General features: G+C 36.8%; 1 long non-coding RNA gene across 1 annotated transcript; it reads left to right on the top strand.

The window, feature by feature from the left end:
* Positions 1–6,588: 6,588 nt before the first annotated feature.
* LOC120598063 (uncharacterized) lies at positions 6,589–16,642 on the top strand. The gene is made up of 2 exons (XR_005651493.1): positions 6,589–6,669; positions 8,686–16,642. It is a non-coding gene; the product is annotated as an uncharacterized LOC120598063 (long non-coding RNA).
* The last annotated feature ends 943 nt before the right edge of the window (positions 16,643–17,585 follow it).

Below are 17,585 nucleotides of genomic sequence, written 5' to 3'. Positions count from 1 at the left end.
AACTGCACCTCTGAGGGAGGCTTCTGCTTTTGAGGGGAATAGTTTCTGCCACTAAGACAGAGAAAAAAGAACTTGGACTTTGGAACCTGATTCACCTGTGTGTACCCCAGCTCTGCTACTGAGGAAGAAGGATGACTTTTGTCTTTTTCAACATAAGCCATCTTATGTTTATCAGCAGTAGCTCCTCTGAAAGTGATTGTGTCTATGTAATCACTTGGCTATAGGAAGCTCTCAGCACATGATGTGTACTTTTCCTAGATGGAAGGATAGCTGTGTTGGTTTAAAAATGGAATGCACATTGAAGTTTTTCTCCAAAAAATTACCTAAATATATGCTAAAATGTGTGCTGAGTTGTGCAGACATTAATAACAGTCACGCTTTATTGCAATGTTTTGCACACTTTTACAAAATACAGGGGAAGAAATACACCTTGTGTTATTTATGACCCAGAGTACATACTTGTGTGCATTTCATGAATCAATAGTTGCCCTTATAACATGTTATGCACTCTAGTAATTTCCTTTTTTTCTCCTTGTTTCAAATAGAAATAATTGATTTTACGATCTCAAATTTGAAGCAACTTAATCTACAAATATTTATCAAGCACCTTCTATGTGCCTGATTTGGATGGCTACTAGGGATACCAAGAATAAGATGTAGAGTCTGTTCCACAGGCCAGTGAGAAAACCAAATTAAGTGCTATATTCAGCACTAAAATATAAATCTGTAAAAGCATTATAAGATTTTAGCCTGAAAAAAAAAACATCCTTCAAGAGGAGAGAACACTCAAACTGTGCCTTGAAGTAGAAGCCGGATTTATTAAGACAGAGAAAATATATCATAAAGATTTGTATTCTATTCCAAATAATTGTTTTTTAGGTGGAGCCATATTACAGAGTTTTGAGTTATATAAATAGTACTTTACTACTTTTCCAAGTCTTGGAATTTTAGGAGAAATAGTTTATTTATATAGAATTGTCTATCTGTTGGCCGCCTGACTATAGCCTCAAAAGTAGTTCTCTAAAGCAGGGGTCCCCAACTTTTGGGCTACGGGCAAGTATTGGTCTGTGGCCTGTTAGAAACTGGGCCACATATTAGGAGGTGAGTGGCAGGCTAGCGAGCAAAGCTTCATCATTTGCAGCCTCTCCCCAGCGTTAGCATCACTGCCTCAGCTCCGCCTCAGATCAACAGATATTAGATTCTCATAGGAGCACACCGGTCCCTGGTGACAAAAAGGTTGGGGACTGATATTATAATAACAGTTATATAAATGTGGCATTATTAAGTAAAATAAGAGTTACTTGAACACAAGCACTGTGATACCCCGATAATAAAGATGGCTACTAAATTACTAATGGGAGAGGAGCATAGACAGCATGGAGACATTGCACAAAGGAGTGATTCATGTCCTTAGTGGAATGGGGCGGAACAGGAGATTTCATTATGCCACTCAGAACAGAGTACTATTTAAAACTTATGAATTGTTTGTTTCTGGAATGTTCCACTTAATATTTTCAGACCATGGTTGACTGCAAGTAACTGAAACTGCAGAAAGAGAAACCACTGATAAGGGGAGACTACCTTATGATAGGATATGACTGGAGAAGCACATCTTAAGCTGGCGAGACCTAGTCTCACTGTCAGGCATCATTTATCATTTTGACAGCACTGGGCCTACAGAGAACACTAAAATTCTGCACCTGAGATACATGCAGTTTATTGGAGAGGGAGACACAAATTAAAGAGGAAGACAGGCAGTAGTAAGTGGAGACAAGAGGTGAAAGGTGGGGTGAGACTCAGCGGAAGCATCCTAGAGGAGAGAACACGCAAAATCTAGATATACATTAATTTATTTTTAATGATCAAAATTTGCAAATTCAAGCTCTATTGAGGGTCTAGCAGGTAACCAACATGAGTGAAGCAGCCTGAGTTTAAGACAAGATGCAGTGAGGTCTGTGGCAAACCAAGAGTCATAGTCAGTCTAAAGAAAGCCGTGGATTTGTGCATGAGGGGACCCTCTGGAAGATCTGATAATTTTTTTAACTGAGTCAGATAATTTACTTTTATAAAATATTTTCTGGTTTTGTTAAATTACTTCAAAGGCCCCCAAACCCCACATCTGTTAGTAGGTGAGGTCATTCGTGACCAACATTTGAAAAAGACTTTTCCAGGATTTTGTATTTAAAATGGAAATTTCCTAATTGGAAGTAACCGCAACGTCTTACTGGGAATTGGCACATTAATTCACTTTCTCCTTAACTAAAGTAAAAGGAATTATGTTTTTTAAGTCTCTTTTATGGGCAAAGTACCAGGAAAATAACGTTCAACATCTTAGAAAGAAACAATAGTTTTGGAATTGTTACCAGAGCAAAAAAAGTCTGTCTGCCTGAGCGTGTCTGAGCTAAAAAACAGGATACATGCTGGTTTTGCAGCAAAGAAAGTAAAGTTTATTTAGACACTTGCAAGTCTAGGAGACACAGGCGAGCTATTGCTCTCAAATAGTCTCTAGGAATCTCAAGAGTACAGATTATACAGGGAAATATCAGCAGTCATGGAAACTAACGGAATTGGGCGTGGTGGGTGCTACTGATTGGGCCATTGCACAGGGCTAAAGAAATTGATCAATGTGTTCGCTTCTGAAATCAGCCCTGGCACTGTCTGGTCGTAGCTGGTGGGGTTGCTCTGCCTAGATAGTCCTGGAACTGAAACACACCTAAGGCTGAGATGTTATCCTTAGTGTAATTGAAATTTATCGTTATGACCTAGACCTGAGGCTGGGTTAATCTCCTGTCCTAAGGCTTAATGACTAAAGAAGCAGGCACACGAAGGTGGAAGAATTAGGGTGGAAAAACCAAGTTAGTCACAAAGCCATTCATTATCTGGGCAAAACTAGCTTGAATCAGAAAAGAAAAGAAAACAAAACAAAACAACTATATTAAAGAAATGAAATGAAGTTTGTGTGATTACAATGTGGTTACAGAATGGGATAAAGTCTGTGAAGCCTTTGGGTAAATAGAGAATGAAAACACTGAAAAGGGAAGGAAAGGAACAGAGTAAGAAGACCATAGGAGAGATACTCTCCTTTTTTTGTGCTTTTACTTTCTTTGTGTAACTGGGGAAAGGGAGATTCTTTGGCAAGGGTCTGCCCTGACTATTACCTCGGGTCGGTAATAAATTAGTTTTCTTTTTCTTTTTTTAATTTTGGAACTACTGTTATCTCACTAACACAGTCTGTGTTCATGAGTCTCCAGGATTTTTACTTCTCTCTAGATCTCATTTAACTTCTGTTTGGTGGATTATAGAGGAAAGGATGTAATGGGAAGTGGATGCTGGGTGAAGAGAGGAGGAAAGGGAAAGCCTGGGAGGGAGGGCAGTGTGAGCATGTGGGCAGACTTTCCCCATGTGGAAGCAGCGGTGTCCCCAGTGGAGATGCAAGGGAAGGCAAACTACAGCCTTTTCCTTTCTCTTTCTCTCTTCGTTTTCCTACCTGCCTTTTTTCCCTATCTCTCCTTTTCACTTTTTTTTTTTCATTTCTTAAATGAGGCATCCAACTGGATGCACATGGATTTGGAAAGATTGGAGGCAGCAAAAGGTTAATACCACTGTTTACCAGTCTTCCAGGAACCTCTGTGTACATTCTGCCAGAACCAAGATGCCAAGCAAAGCCTTGTCAAAAATTCACAGAGAGCCAAAGAGCATGCTATGCTCATGGGTGCCACCTGTTTTTGTTGACAGATCCTTTAAGAACATTCTGTCTGTAGTCCCCATAAGTATTAGTCAGACCATAAACTCTCACTTTTAGTGTAACAAAAGACCCGAAGGGTTTTCCTGGAGAGCAGGGACACAATGAGTGGTCCAAATGTATAAAAGGGATCTTTACTATGAATAAATTGTTAGCAGGTGCTGTCATTTCCAGGCCAGACTTGTGTTACTTGAGAGAATCAGATGAATCATTTGGAGGAGAGAAGCAGAATTCCTTCATGGAAAATGAATGGTCCTGCTAGTTATGCCATAGTAACTAAATTTCTTCTCCAAATACCACCCTGGGCTCCACTAGCTACCAAGTTTCTGCAGCCCCTGTCAGAGAGGGAACCCTAAGACATAGAAGTCTGCAATTTATTCCTAGATTTAAGGATTTAATAGAAGTGAAAAATAGAATCATCATTAAGGGTGGATGTGCAGTATGGGACAGAACAAATGTTTATTTAGTACCGATGCCAAGCACAGGAATGGGCACTGAAATGGGCATTGCAGAGTATGTCCATCACCTACTTGTTGGAAGGGAGCCCAACTGTCTTTTCAACATCTCCAACAACCAAATGCTTTTTAGTTATGTTTTACTATTTCTTTCGCAATGCAATTTCCTCAGACACTTACAAAGCTTTCACAGAACTCTTCTTCCAGTGTGTTTTGTGTCTGGGAAACATCCAATACTCTTTTCTAGATAAAGTTTTCCAGCCTGCCTCTCTTCTTTGCTTCCCAATCTTCATGTCTCCCATTTTTTTTTTCAACTTAATGACAGCTAATTTGAAGGTTATTAGGCTAGAGCAAGAAGGTATTGATTGCACCTTTTTTTTTTTCTTAAATAACCCAAGACTGAAAAAGACTAAGAAACATATCTGATGAAGGGCTATTATTCAAAATATACAAACACTTACAACTCAACAATAAGAAAACAAACAACTCATTTAAAAAAATGGATCAAAGATCTTAATAGACACCTCAACAAAGAAGATATACAGAGGGCAAATAAGCATATGAAAAAATGCTCCCCATCAAAAGATGCCACTGCACACTTATATGAATGGCAAAAATTCAAACACTGACAATACCAAATGCTGGCAAGAATATGGAGCAATAGGAACTCTCATTCATTTTTGGTGGAAATGCAAAATGGCATAGCCACTTCGGAAGACAGTTTGGCAGTTTCTTAAAAACCTAAACATACTCTTACTGTATAATCCAGTAATCATACTCCTTGGTATTTACCCAAATGAGTTTAAAAACTTATGTTCACATAAAAGCTGGCACAGAAATGTTTATAGCAGCTTTATTCATCATTGCCAAAACTAGAAGCATCCACGATGTCCTCGGTGAATGGATAACTAAACTGTGGTCTATCAGATAATAAAATATCATGCAATGCTATAAAAACACACACACACACACACACACAAAAACTAACAAGCCTAGTTTCTTGTCACTTCATGAAAAGACATGAAAGAAACTTAAATGCATATTACTAAGTGAAAGAAGACAATCTGCAAAGACTGTATGATCTCAATTATATGACATTCCATAAAATACAAAACTGCGGAGACAGTAAAAATGGTCAAGGGCTGCGGGAGTTGATCATGGTAGAGGTGTTGAATAGACAGAGATGAGATCATACAGGGAAAGAGTACAAAATGAGACAATGAGAGGTTTTATATCCAAGTTTTTAAGAATAGCAAAATTAGAGGTTAGGTACAGGAGGATGAGCTGGAACTTTGTAATTATTGGAATTACTAAAGAATGTGAGGGGCTGAGTTATGCAGTCACTGGCCTTTGGCAATTTGAGTAGTGGTTCAGTGGTTGAACAGTCAGGAGTCTGTCACTGTATGCAATTGGGAATCTTTTAAGACTTGTGCTTTTATTGCCTCAGAGTCATATATTTCTGACTATAGTTTTCTGGAATTGCTTCTCAGGAATCCCCAGATTTTACTTACATGATTGTTCATTATCCCTAGTTGGGTTAAGAAGATTAGTCAAGTCTAAACAAGAAGATTACTGTACAGGGCAGGAAGAAGCCAATGTTGACCTAGCCTGGAAAATAGATTGAGAATAAATACCTTTGTATCTGTGCAGCCATCTCCCTGAAGTTGAGTCATCTGATGCTTTTTATACTTACAGAGGAGCAGATTTTCCTATGGGCAAATAAAGAAATCATCTTCTCAACATCATTATAACCTCTTTGGGGGGGCCACTAGCTTGCCTGGAGACTCAAAACTTACATAACTGTAGTTGGCCTTAAAGTCAGCTAAATAATTTCCCTTGCTTTTGATAGGGTAAAGAATTAATACTTTGAATCCAATTAGATTATCTGATTCGATGGCTTTCAGGAAGCCACAGCTAAGAGTTCTTTTTCTAGGGTTCTCTCTCTTGAAACTATTCTCACATCAAAATTCTTTTCATCTAGTTATATCTAGTTCTGCCAGTTTATAACTGAAAATATTACTTAGCCTTCCAAGGTCTCCAGGATTTTTGTTGTAGTTGTTATTATAGTGTTTGTTTTTGTTGTTGTTGTTGTAATATAGAATAATGCTACCCTTTCATAAAGTTGCAGTGAATATTAAATAACATAATATATGAACTGCAATCAGCATCATGTCTGGTAAAATAGCAATGCACTCAGTAAATATTAGCTTTTTCTTAATAATTATTTTACAGTACTTTGAAGTTTTCAGTATGCAATCAGTGATTTATCTGGTTTAATCTTCATAATTTCACAGTTGTGTAGATATTATATCAAAAGACCTAGATTTGGCAAGAGTTGTTTAATATTTCCACAATATTAGTTTAAGAATAAAATTTTATTTGCCCTTCCTCTTCCCCAAAGTGACTTAAAGCAGTTTCAAAATATATATATTTAAAAAGTAGTAAACTGGGAAATTTACAACCAAGTAAAAGGTGAGCTCTCATATCAACCATACTAGTAAATTCAATTATATTAATTAAATATCATATTCGGCTTTTACAAAAGTGTTAACAGTATCATTAAAATGTTAACATTATCTCAGTATGGATGCTGAGATATTGGGTTAATTTTCTCTCCTTCCTTCTTTACTCTTCGGTAATTTACAACTTTTCTGTAATGAGCACATATTATTATTTATTTCTATAATTAGAAAGAAATTTCTTAATTGGACTTTGCCTTCTTGATAGTCAAGGCAAGAAGGGAAAATCAATTATTTATATAATTAGAATCAGAAAGAAGAGAGAATGCCAATTCCTTTGAGAAAGTAAGTTTTTTCTAGTATTGGTTTTTAGCTAGAACACTAAGCAGTATAGTGTATTTTGACGTCAGCATCATTTCTCAGCAAATACACTGATGATGCCCACAAATGCTTCTCACAACATTGTTCAAAAAGAGCAGATGGTGTAAGTGATGCTATAATGAGCTAAGATTATGTGTTCCAAGAATACACACCATTTAGATGGATTATGTGTCCTTGGTCAATTACTCCTAAAGGTCACTGTGAAGTGAATTCAAGAATGAGTAGAAAGTCATGACTCCTGGGTCTGGTTCATCAGCACTGAGTTTGAAAATGTGCATAAAGCTGGCTTTAACAGCTTAGAGTATCTCAGAATGAGAAATAAAAAAGATGTTTAAAGTTTTGCAATAATATCGCATATAGTGTAACTCCAGAAATGATGAGATACCTGACCTTTTACCCTGTATTCACTTTAAATTAGGAGCAGGAACACTCTAGTCACAGAGGAAGTCAGCGGTAGTCCCCAAAGGAGTGAAGTAAATATCACTCCTACTTTATCATCTGCAACAGTGTACTCTTTGATAAAGCATTGGAGGCCCAATCAGTAAAAGAAACTATAGCAAAGCTCTCTGCCATGTATCCTGACCATGGTGATTTTCTTTTGGATTTGAAAATAAATCCTGCTTGATTAATTTCTGTCAACAATTTTCTACTATGACCTTTGTCAAGAGAGTAGTTGTATAATCATTTTAACACTGGGGTTTTGATAGAAGATTGAGAGCAGAGCATTTGGGATTATATTTCCATTGATAAAGATCTAGAGTAATGGAATTAAAGGTTGTTGGCTGAGAAAAGATTTTATTTGGAAACCAGATGAAAAGGTGGCAGAGATGAATAGATTGTGAAAATAGAGGCGATAACAGTGTTCTTGCTTAGATTAAAGACCACCTTCAAGTAGCTAGTTAAACAAATTTGGAGCCTAGTTCTTTTTTTTTAAATTTGGGACTATGAGATTTTCAAACATATGCAATAGTAGAGAGAAGCATGTAATGAACCTCAATTTCAACAGCAATCAACATATGGCCTATCTTATTCCCTATTATCCATATCCAAGACATCTTATCATTACGTATGTAATTATGTGGAATCCAAGTATAAATTGAATTATAATAAATACATTTCTAAATTTTATTTCCCTTTATGACATTATTTCATGATTTTTCACAAGTTGTTTTTAAAAACATGCAGTTAAATTTATTTCGTCTGTCATTAAGTGTTAAATTTCTCTAGGAAAAGGATTTGATTAGTGCCTCCCACTGCAATTGTCTCTCAGGACCCAATACTGTAAGGTGGCTGAAACAGTGCTTGATAAATGCTATCCACTGTAAGGTACATGCTGCTATTCTGATCACCATAAACACAACTAGCAGAAACATAAGTATAGAACAGTAAAGAGAAATGCAATGTCATTCTAACAACTGTATGGTCAGAAAACTATTACATACTTAAATGGTATAAAATCCAATTATCACAATCTTCATCTAATGACATCATTATTTCCATTCTATCTCTTTGTTCAATAAACCAAGCCAAACATGAGCCCCAAACTTATAAAATCACTTATTTTCTTTCTCTTCTTTTCACTGTAACTGCACATAAACTGCATTTCATTTAATATGGTTTTTTTTTTTTTTTTTTTTTTCTGATGCAGGCCTGGCCTTGCCCAGATAACAGTGTTTTGACTTACATGTTTTCTCCACCCATATCCTTCTACTGCTATGCCTGCTCCTTTAATCATTAAGCCTTAAGACAAGATTTATGGAGCCTCAGGTCTATAGTCATGGGGATAAGAAGTTTCAATTACATTAAGGATAACATCTTAGCTTAGATGTGTTTCAGCTCCAGGCTCAGTGAGGCAGAATGACTCTACCAGCGACAGGAGCGGGCCACAAGACTAGACAAGATGGCACCATGGCCGATTCCAGAACCGAACACAATGGTCAATTACCCTAACCCCGTCCAGTCGCCCAATCAATAGCACCCACCACCCACAACTTTCCTAGTTTCCATAACTGCTGATTTTTCCCTTTGTAATCTGTACTCTTGAGGTGCCCAGGGAGCCAGGTTGTTGAGATCAATAGCTCGCCTGTGTCTCCGAGACTTGCAACTCTCTAAATAAACCTTAACTTTCTTTGCTGTGAAACCTGCACACATCTCTTCTTTGACCCAGACGCACACAAGCAGATGGACTCCTTTTGCTCTAGTGACATCACCATCGTTTAAATGTTCTCTCTGATATGTTTAGTTTTTGATAAGAGTGAATGGAAATACATTCAAGTATTAGCTTCATAAGTGGTTTTTATTTGTTTTGTTTTGTTTGTTTTCATTGTTAACCTGATATACCTGGAAACTTTCCCCTCCTCACTCAAGAATGTATTCTCTCTCATCCAGATACATGGAAATTTTTTTTTTTGCTGAAAACCATAAAAATTACTCTAGCCAAAGGAAAGAATTCTCCATCATTGAAGCATAAGATCAGAGCTGTCATATTGTCAGCTGACATATTGTCTATCAAACCTGATGTTTATCTGTTTGCTGCCAAGGAAGCTGGAGGTATGTCAAAAACTAGTGACGGAAATATCTTTGAACCTCATATAGAGGAAAACAGTTTGGGAAAGTTTTAGGTTCCAGTTAGTGCTGAGGTCCTGAAACTATATTTAAATGTGCCCCTAACCATATCCTGTCAGGCCACATAAAAGTCTTTGTAGATATATTGGAAATTTCTGCTGTGTGGTTCTCTCACCCAACCTGGTACAGGAGTGAGGCTTGTGTGATTTCAGTGAGTCACTTAAAATTTCTAGGCCTCAGTTTCCTTATCTTTGAAATCCCTTTTGTCTTTGATTTTCTATGATTCTTACCCAGTCTTTTCAACAGAGATTCACATGATGCCATATGCCTGTTGGCATACATCAGGAAGTTTCAGCTTATCCTGGAGCATATATGTCAGTCAACTCTTGAGACACTAGGTCTCAAGCTATAGCTAACCTTTGTTTATACAAGATGGTGACTTCTCATGACATGTTGGTAATAGAACTCAGTCAAATCAAACACAAATTAATAGGCCCGGCGTTCCCTCAAAGAATACATTCTCTCATTCCAAGGTATTTGTAAATTAAAGTTGTCTGTAAGATGGAGTAGAAAGAAACATCTCCTTTACCCAAGGGGTTTCCAACCATGTCTAGGCAGCTGCAGAACTGGCTTGGCCTCTTAGAAACCCACTGGGACAAATAGAAAGGGGGAATAAAATTCTAGAATATTTTTAGGCTAATCCAGTCCTCCTCACCCCTGAAGGTGCACAATAGAATCAAAGTGCTTCCGATGACTGCTTGCTCACTATCACTGAAATTTTAGTGCTTCCTGATATTTCTTACCTAAGAACCATCTAGCCTATTAATTAACACATTTTTTAAAAGAATGTAATTAAAGCTATCACATGATTTATTTTTATGTGAGACATTTAGAATATTGTCTTTGATTTATAAGAAGGGAAACCAATGTGTGTACAAGTTAAGGAAATAACTAGATGCAGACTAAACACCGGATACAGAATTATGTGGCATTTGAAGTGCATCATCTGGCAGCTGGACTTCAGTACCTTTCTGCTGTTGGACTAAAAAGTGAAAGCTACTTCCAGAAAAACATAACACTCTTTTTGAGTTCCAACTCTTTGAGTTGAATTTTCCACTATCTAGGCTAATAAGATTTTGGTTAAAAGTATTAAAATATCTATTCTCTGGAGCCTTTCAAATTCTTCTTGAAAGGTCCTTCTATCATGACATATTAATCAGATATGATAAAGCCACATAACTTTAGAGAGAGAAGTCAGGGATATCAATTTTGGCATTCTCTTTAAGTGTTTTTGAGGGCTCTTTTCCATCTCTGACAGCAGGTCATGGCTGTTAATACTCTAGAGAAAGATGGCAAAACTGTATTCAGAAAGCCAAATGCTAAATAGCAAGAACTTTTGTGTTATCCTTTTGTCTTATCTTCAACACAAGGAAAGGCCGAATCATCCTGGATGGTGTAGTGGGGTGTCTGCTTCTGTCAAAACAAAACCCAGCAGATTTTCTCTCTGCTCAGACCAGAGGCAGCTTCTACTGTCAACAGTCCTATCTCCTCTTCAAATCTACAACTATTTCTGAAGAAGGGTAGGGCTGACTGTGGGAATGAGAATTAGAAAGCAACTGAGGACACAAGGCCTGTGCTATTTCGGTGGGAATTTTGACGTCACAGGGCAGACATGCCTCAGTACATAAACTTGCACATGCTGGGAGATATATCCCCTTCTCATTTGAGCCTTACAGCTACTCAGTAAGATAGACTTGGGGAACATCGGATTTGTAATTGAGGAAATAAAAATTCAGAGTGATAAAATCACTGGCCCAAGATAACACATTACTACCAGGAATGAAACTTAAACCCCATTCTTTTGGCTCTAAATTCATTATCCTAGTCTCCATGCCTCATGTTCAGGACCATCAATTTCTAAAAGTCCTTTTCATTCTCTAGTTCAATCACACTCTCCCATAGGGCTGGAGACATGTTACAGTGCAAAGCTGTTTGAGCTACTTCCTCTTTCCCATAATGTATTAGCGTAAAATCAATTTATCCAAGAAATATGTATTGACCACTTGTACTAGGTTCTCAGGGAAGGTAAGAAAGCAAGCGAACAGATAAAAAACCTCTGCTCTCATGAAGCTTACAATTTAACAGGAGACATATAATAAACAAAATAACAAGTAAAGCATATTGCATGCTAAATGGTTTTGGGTGCAGTGGAGGAAAATGAAGCAGAATAGGGAGATAGAGAATGTTTGCTGGGGATAGGGCATATGTGGCTATCTTCAGGAAGAACATTCTAGGCAGAGAGAAGAGTAAGCACCAAAGTCCTATGATGGAAGCATGCCTGAATGTTGGTGAGATAGCAAGGAGGCTGGTGTAGCTGACAGAACAAGATCAAGAAAAAAGCAGTAAGAGATGATTTCCGAGAGTATCAGAGAATCCAATTATGTAGAGCCTGAGAGCCCACGTAAAGACTTTGGTTTCTAAATAAGATGGGAAGCTCTGGGATATTTTGTGCAAAAGAATGATATGATTTGTCTAACTTATATTTTAAAACAGTTATAAGAATAGATTAAAAGAAGGAGAAAGCAGAAGCAAGGAAATTAATTAGAAAGCTATGGGAACAATCTAGGAGAAAGATAATGATAGTTTGGGCCAGGTGATAGGATTGGGGGTAGGAGTTGGATTCAGAATATATTGTTAGAGTAAATCATTTATATTGACAAGTAGGATGTGAGATGAACCACAGTATGAATGGAGGGGACAGAGAGGGCACTGGACAAGAAGTCTGAGGTTCTGAGTTGGAATTTCAGCTCCATCTCACATTCGCAGTGTTTCCTGAGAAAAGTCACTAAAAAGCCTCATTTTTTACACCTAGGGTATAAGCTTAAATACATTCCTTATCTCAGAAGGCTCAAATGAATGTAATTCCTGTACAAAACTTGGCTTGCTTAGAATTGAATCATAGCTCTGTGTAACTGTGGTGGAGAGACTGAGGTCAAATATGGAATGTTTTGAGAGCAAATATTTAGAAAAAAATACAGCTGAGAGGAATTAGCTTAGGAGGTTTTATTTTTAAAAAGTAAAATATCTTTCTTGATGGCCTAAGAATAATAGAAGAAAGTTAGTCCAAGAAAACTGTTTTAACCAAAGCCTATGAACCTTAGTCATAGTGTAGATTTTGTGTTCTTTGAACCTGTTTATAAAATGTTACCTGATTGATGATTAATAAATTCCTACCCCCACCTCATTCTAAATTCTGCCTTCAGTTTTAGTTTTATTTAAGCACAAAAGGCATTTTTTTTTACCCCCCTTTCCCCTGTCTCTTAGCTGGTTTACCATCACCCTGGAATTTTTCTAAAATTTTACAAAACAAAACAATTATATGATTGAGTTATTCTAAGTGACTCAAATGTTTACAACTTTCCCAATCTGGCTTAAATGTGCAAAGCCCAAGCTGCCCTTTTCCAATTCACAAATTCAGAAAAAGCACTACAGGGTCAGTATGCTCCTTCCAGGGGTGAGAAAACAAGAGTCACGGGGCAAGACTTGTGCACAACAAGGTTTAGATCTGCCTTCGCAGACAGAGCCACCTGCTCTGAGTTACTCTTTTCTCCTCCTCTCTTCATTTCTTATGACCCTCCCAAGACTCGTCCATCAAAACCTACCTATATTCTAAGTTTCTCAATAGCTTGCAAGGTAACTGATAACCCATTTAATAAGTCAATTTAAATAAAATTATTAGTGATGAAGAAAGATTAGCCCTACAGCTCTCTGAACTTTGAAAGGAATTTCCAGAATGGTGATGACCTAACTAAAGTTACAGTGGAATGGTAGAGTGCTTAAGTTCTGTGAAGATGGCTGTTTAGTAAGTTCTTCCTTTGAGAAAGACTCATGGAGTCTTATAAGGTGGTCTCCTTATTTGCCTATACTTCAAGTGAGTAGTCTTCAGTATTGTCTCTGAGTCCATTTCAGGAGGGTCCATAAAGTCAAAATTATTGTCACAGTCACACCAACACATTATTTGCCTTTTTCACTCTCACTCTTTCACAAGTGTGCTGTGGAGTTTTCCAGAAGCTACATGATGTGTGATGTTGACATCACTCTGATGGCTAATAGAATGCATGCTTGTGTGTTTGTTGTGTGTGTGTGTGTGTGTGTGTGTGTGTGTGTGCACGTATTTATCAACCTTAATTTCAGATATGATAAATATCAACAGACTTAATTCACTTTATAAAAAAACTCTTTGGAATCCTCAATAATGTTGTTAAGCATGTAAAAGGGTCTTGAACCTAAATATTTTAGAACTGCTGCTTTAAGTTATCCTGCCTGATCTGGCAGCCAAGACACCAGAAATACAGCAAAAACAGAAGCAGGGTGGTAATTCCTATTAAATTCAAAACTGTGTGAGGTAATCAGTTTACAAAGGTTGATATCTAAAAGCAAAATTAAAAGAGCATGTGTGTACTGCGAAATTAACCAGGTCATATTAAAAGGACACAGGCACCAACTTGAAGGAGCCCCCACTGGCCAGATCAGGGACATCTGATTCGTGACTCTGTGATTAATCAGAACTGTCAATGGCATTTTTTAGGGGTGACAAATGAGAGAGGAAAGTTCCACACAGAGTGGGAAAATACAAGGATTCTCATTAATGCTCACATTTCCCATATTTCCTGAGAGAATATCATGAACAAAATATTTAGAGTTGAAACTTTTAATTGTTCGGCATCTTAATACAAATATAAGAAACAATACAGAATTAAATAACATCCGAAAAGCTTACTAAATATATAAATATCCAACTCAACAATGAAAACAACTTAAGTTTTAGTTCCAAGGTCACATGGGATACAGACAAAGAAGCAAAAGATACTGAAAAAGTCACTAATGGGTTTCATGATATTTAAAAGTTCAAAAATTGTTTCACTAATTAAATCGATATATTTAGAACAAAAGGAATTGTATACCCATACATGCTTCCTCTGCTACTGTGAAAAGTGAACTCACGGGGAAAGAAGCCAGGAGAGACAAAGCACTTGAACCTCCAAAATGCCTGTTTTCATAATATATTTTCATTATACTAGTCTGAATTCAGAATGACTAAAATAGGGCCAGGTCATATTATGCGATAAATAAGCAATGCATGCTTTTTTAAAAAATGTGAACTGCTATCTAAGACTAACAATATTTATTCTGCTATAAAAATAGGTAAGTAAAGTGAAAGTTGCCAATGTTATTTCACAATAAATTCAGTCCCATTTTCATTGTGGTAAATGTCACAGAGGTACATGAAGAATAGCAGAGAAACCAAGGGTTCTAGAGATAACAGCTATTAGCAAAGCAGTAAGCAGGTAGTAGACTAGACTCCAAGTGATGAGGAAACAGACTAACAGACCTAAGATTAGGGGAAGAAAAGATGGAACATCCACAGGAAAGCAAATGGTAATCTCGGTGAAGTTCTTTGGTCCTTAGTCTTCTCGACTTCTTTCTTCTCTCTTTTTCACATCTTTTCCCTTTATTCCCCCTTTCCCGGAATTACATCATTGTTTAGAGCAGAATGGTCAGTTATCTGGCCTTACTTATTAATTTTCTGGGTGCAAATGTGGAAGCTCATTGAATAGTGATTAACACAGGGTTGCCACCAGTCTCAGGCAAAGTCAGCCTCTAAGTGGTGGCCTGTGTTTCTAAGTCCAGTATCCTTTCAACAGTACAACACTGCACTGCTTTACAAAATCAAGTCCTACAACAGACCTGAGAGGTAAAATGATTTCCTCTTGGAACTCGCACAAGCTCTGGGTAACTTAGATGGCAGGAGATAGTCTTGACATTTTTAGGCCTTTTACTCCCACCTCTTTTGCTCTTTCAGATCTCTTGGAGAATGACTCCTTTTCTCCTGCTTTCCTCCTCATCAGATTCAAGTAGACCACAGAATAACTTTCAGGGTTCTATGACTCTTCTAGGGCTCTAAAGAAAAGAAAGTTTAAGATATTAAGTTTGAACATTTGTAATTTCTACCCTAATAGATTTTAAGAAGTTAAATAACAGAAAGATCAATAAACATAGAATTCTCCTTGTGCAGATTTCATCAGCAAAGATAAGGAATTAGACATTCTTGACCCAAGGTGATGTGAGGAGAATCTGACTCTACATAAAAGGATATAGATCATTCTAGAAAATAAATGTTTACAGAATCACTTAAGATGAAAAGTAAAAGAACATATCTAAGAATTCCAAATGATCTATGTGTGTTTTCTGTGGATACTAGCTTGCTGGACATTGGGTTGAGAATGGTCACAAAATAGACAGATGAAGTTCAAGGGTATTAGCTTTCCAGTACAGAAATTGGGAGAACATTGGCCTCTCCACAAGGCAAGTAGACAGTAAGTAAAAGACCTGGGATTTTATCCTCATACCATCACTCACTCTCTGTGTAATCTTAAGTATTTCTTACCAAAACGAAAATCTGCATGTTTGAACCTTTCCTACACTTCCAGTGTGGGCTCTCCGTGGCAAAAGACACAGAATAGCTCAGGCAAGAATGCCCAGGTTTAATTAAGGGTCTGTTAGCTAGTGATTTTGTGACCAAATTATACCATGACATTTTTTATATGATGGGTGGCATCTGCATTCATTCACGGGTAAAATTTGTAGAAAAATAGTCTTGGAATGTAAGATTTATCCTAGCAGTTCTAAGCTAGGAGTTCAATAACTTTTCTCATATAAAGCATTACATTTATTCTTCTTGGAACTATGAAGAATTGGGGTAGGTATGAGGATGACCACTCACCCCAGCCTTCATCTGGAAAGCATAAGTGCAATTATTTAGTAAAGTAAATATTCTTATTTTTTTGGAGACAAATGTTATTATTGTCCTTCCAACTAATCACCAACTTCACCATTACAAATCGTTTATTAATTATCTGTTATTTGACATAGTACTAAGCTTAAAATAGCAGAAAGTAACATGAACCCACCTGGGATACAGTATTTTGCTAACATTGCCATTTTTAACAGTAGAGAACCCACTTATAAGTTAGGTGATAGTGAAGTGAAAGAAATCAAGGTAATTACACAGATAATGTGAGTAAAAAAAATACTTCTACATAAAATGAATTCTTAAAGAAAAAGCAAAGTTTGGGACACGCATTTCACAATTCTCCAAATTTCCTATTGTTTTCCAATTCAGCCTTGACCCAATCATAGAACAATAACTAAAAACCTGCTACTCAAAGATTTCTAAAAATTAAGTGACTGTTCATGATGATCTGCACCAAAGTGAAGTTTTTGTTTCTGAGAAGCATATAATCATTGTTGGGTTGACTAATGAAAAATAAAAGATTATTCTCAACCCCAATTTTAACTTCATTGTAGGATATGTGAAAGGGACAAATTTATGACATCAACTGGTTTTTAACAGAAATAACTTACAGAATGCTGGAAAATTTCCCTGGGAAATTTTAATTTTTTCTTACTTTCTATTTCAGTAATAAAGGACTGGATTCATTAAAGACAGAAGTCCTTTGAAAACCTATTAACCTATTATCTTATTGTTGTAGTCTCATGGGAAATAACTGTAATGATCCCATCAGTAATAGTCCAAAGAGAAATTACCTCTAACTTATCACACCTTCCACCAGAGCGCAGCTTCACAGTTGAAAAAAAAATCATACTCTCTAACATTATACAGAATCACAAGAAAAGTAAAAGGAGTCTAACTTCTCTATAAAAATAACAGCAGTTATTCAAGGTTATTCCTCTGTCCAAAAAAATGTAAATTTGCTTATGTTTTTGTGAATAATCAATAAGTGATTTCGATCTAAAACAAACTTTTTTTTTTTTTTGTCATTTGTGTAACAAAATTTTGAAGCTCCTTTCACAGATTTTTCTTACCAGATATGTCCTCCTAGTGGCACCTTCATGGAGATGATTCTTTATCTACTCATATTCAAATTCAAGAACTAATTTACCCTTCCTCTTTTTCTTCCC

This window comes from Pteropus medius, unplaced genomic scaffold (genome assembly GCF_902729225.1).
Source record: "Pteropus medius unplaced genomic scaffold, Ma_sr-lr_union100, whole genome shotgun sequence".
Lineage (NCBI taxonomy): Eukaryota > Metazoa > Chordata > Mammalia > Chiroptera > Pteropodidae > Pteropus > Pteropus medius.
This window is presented reverse-complemented; position numbering and strand designations above follow the sequence as displayed.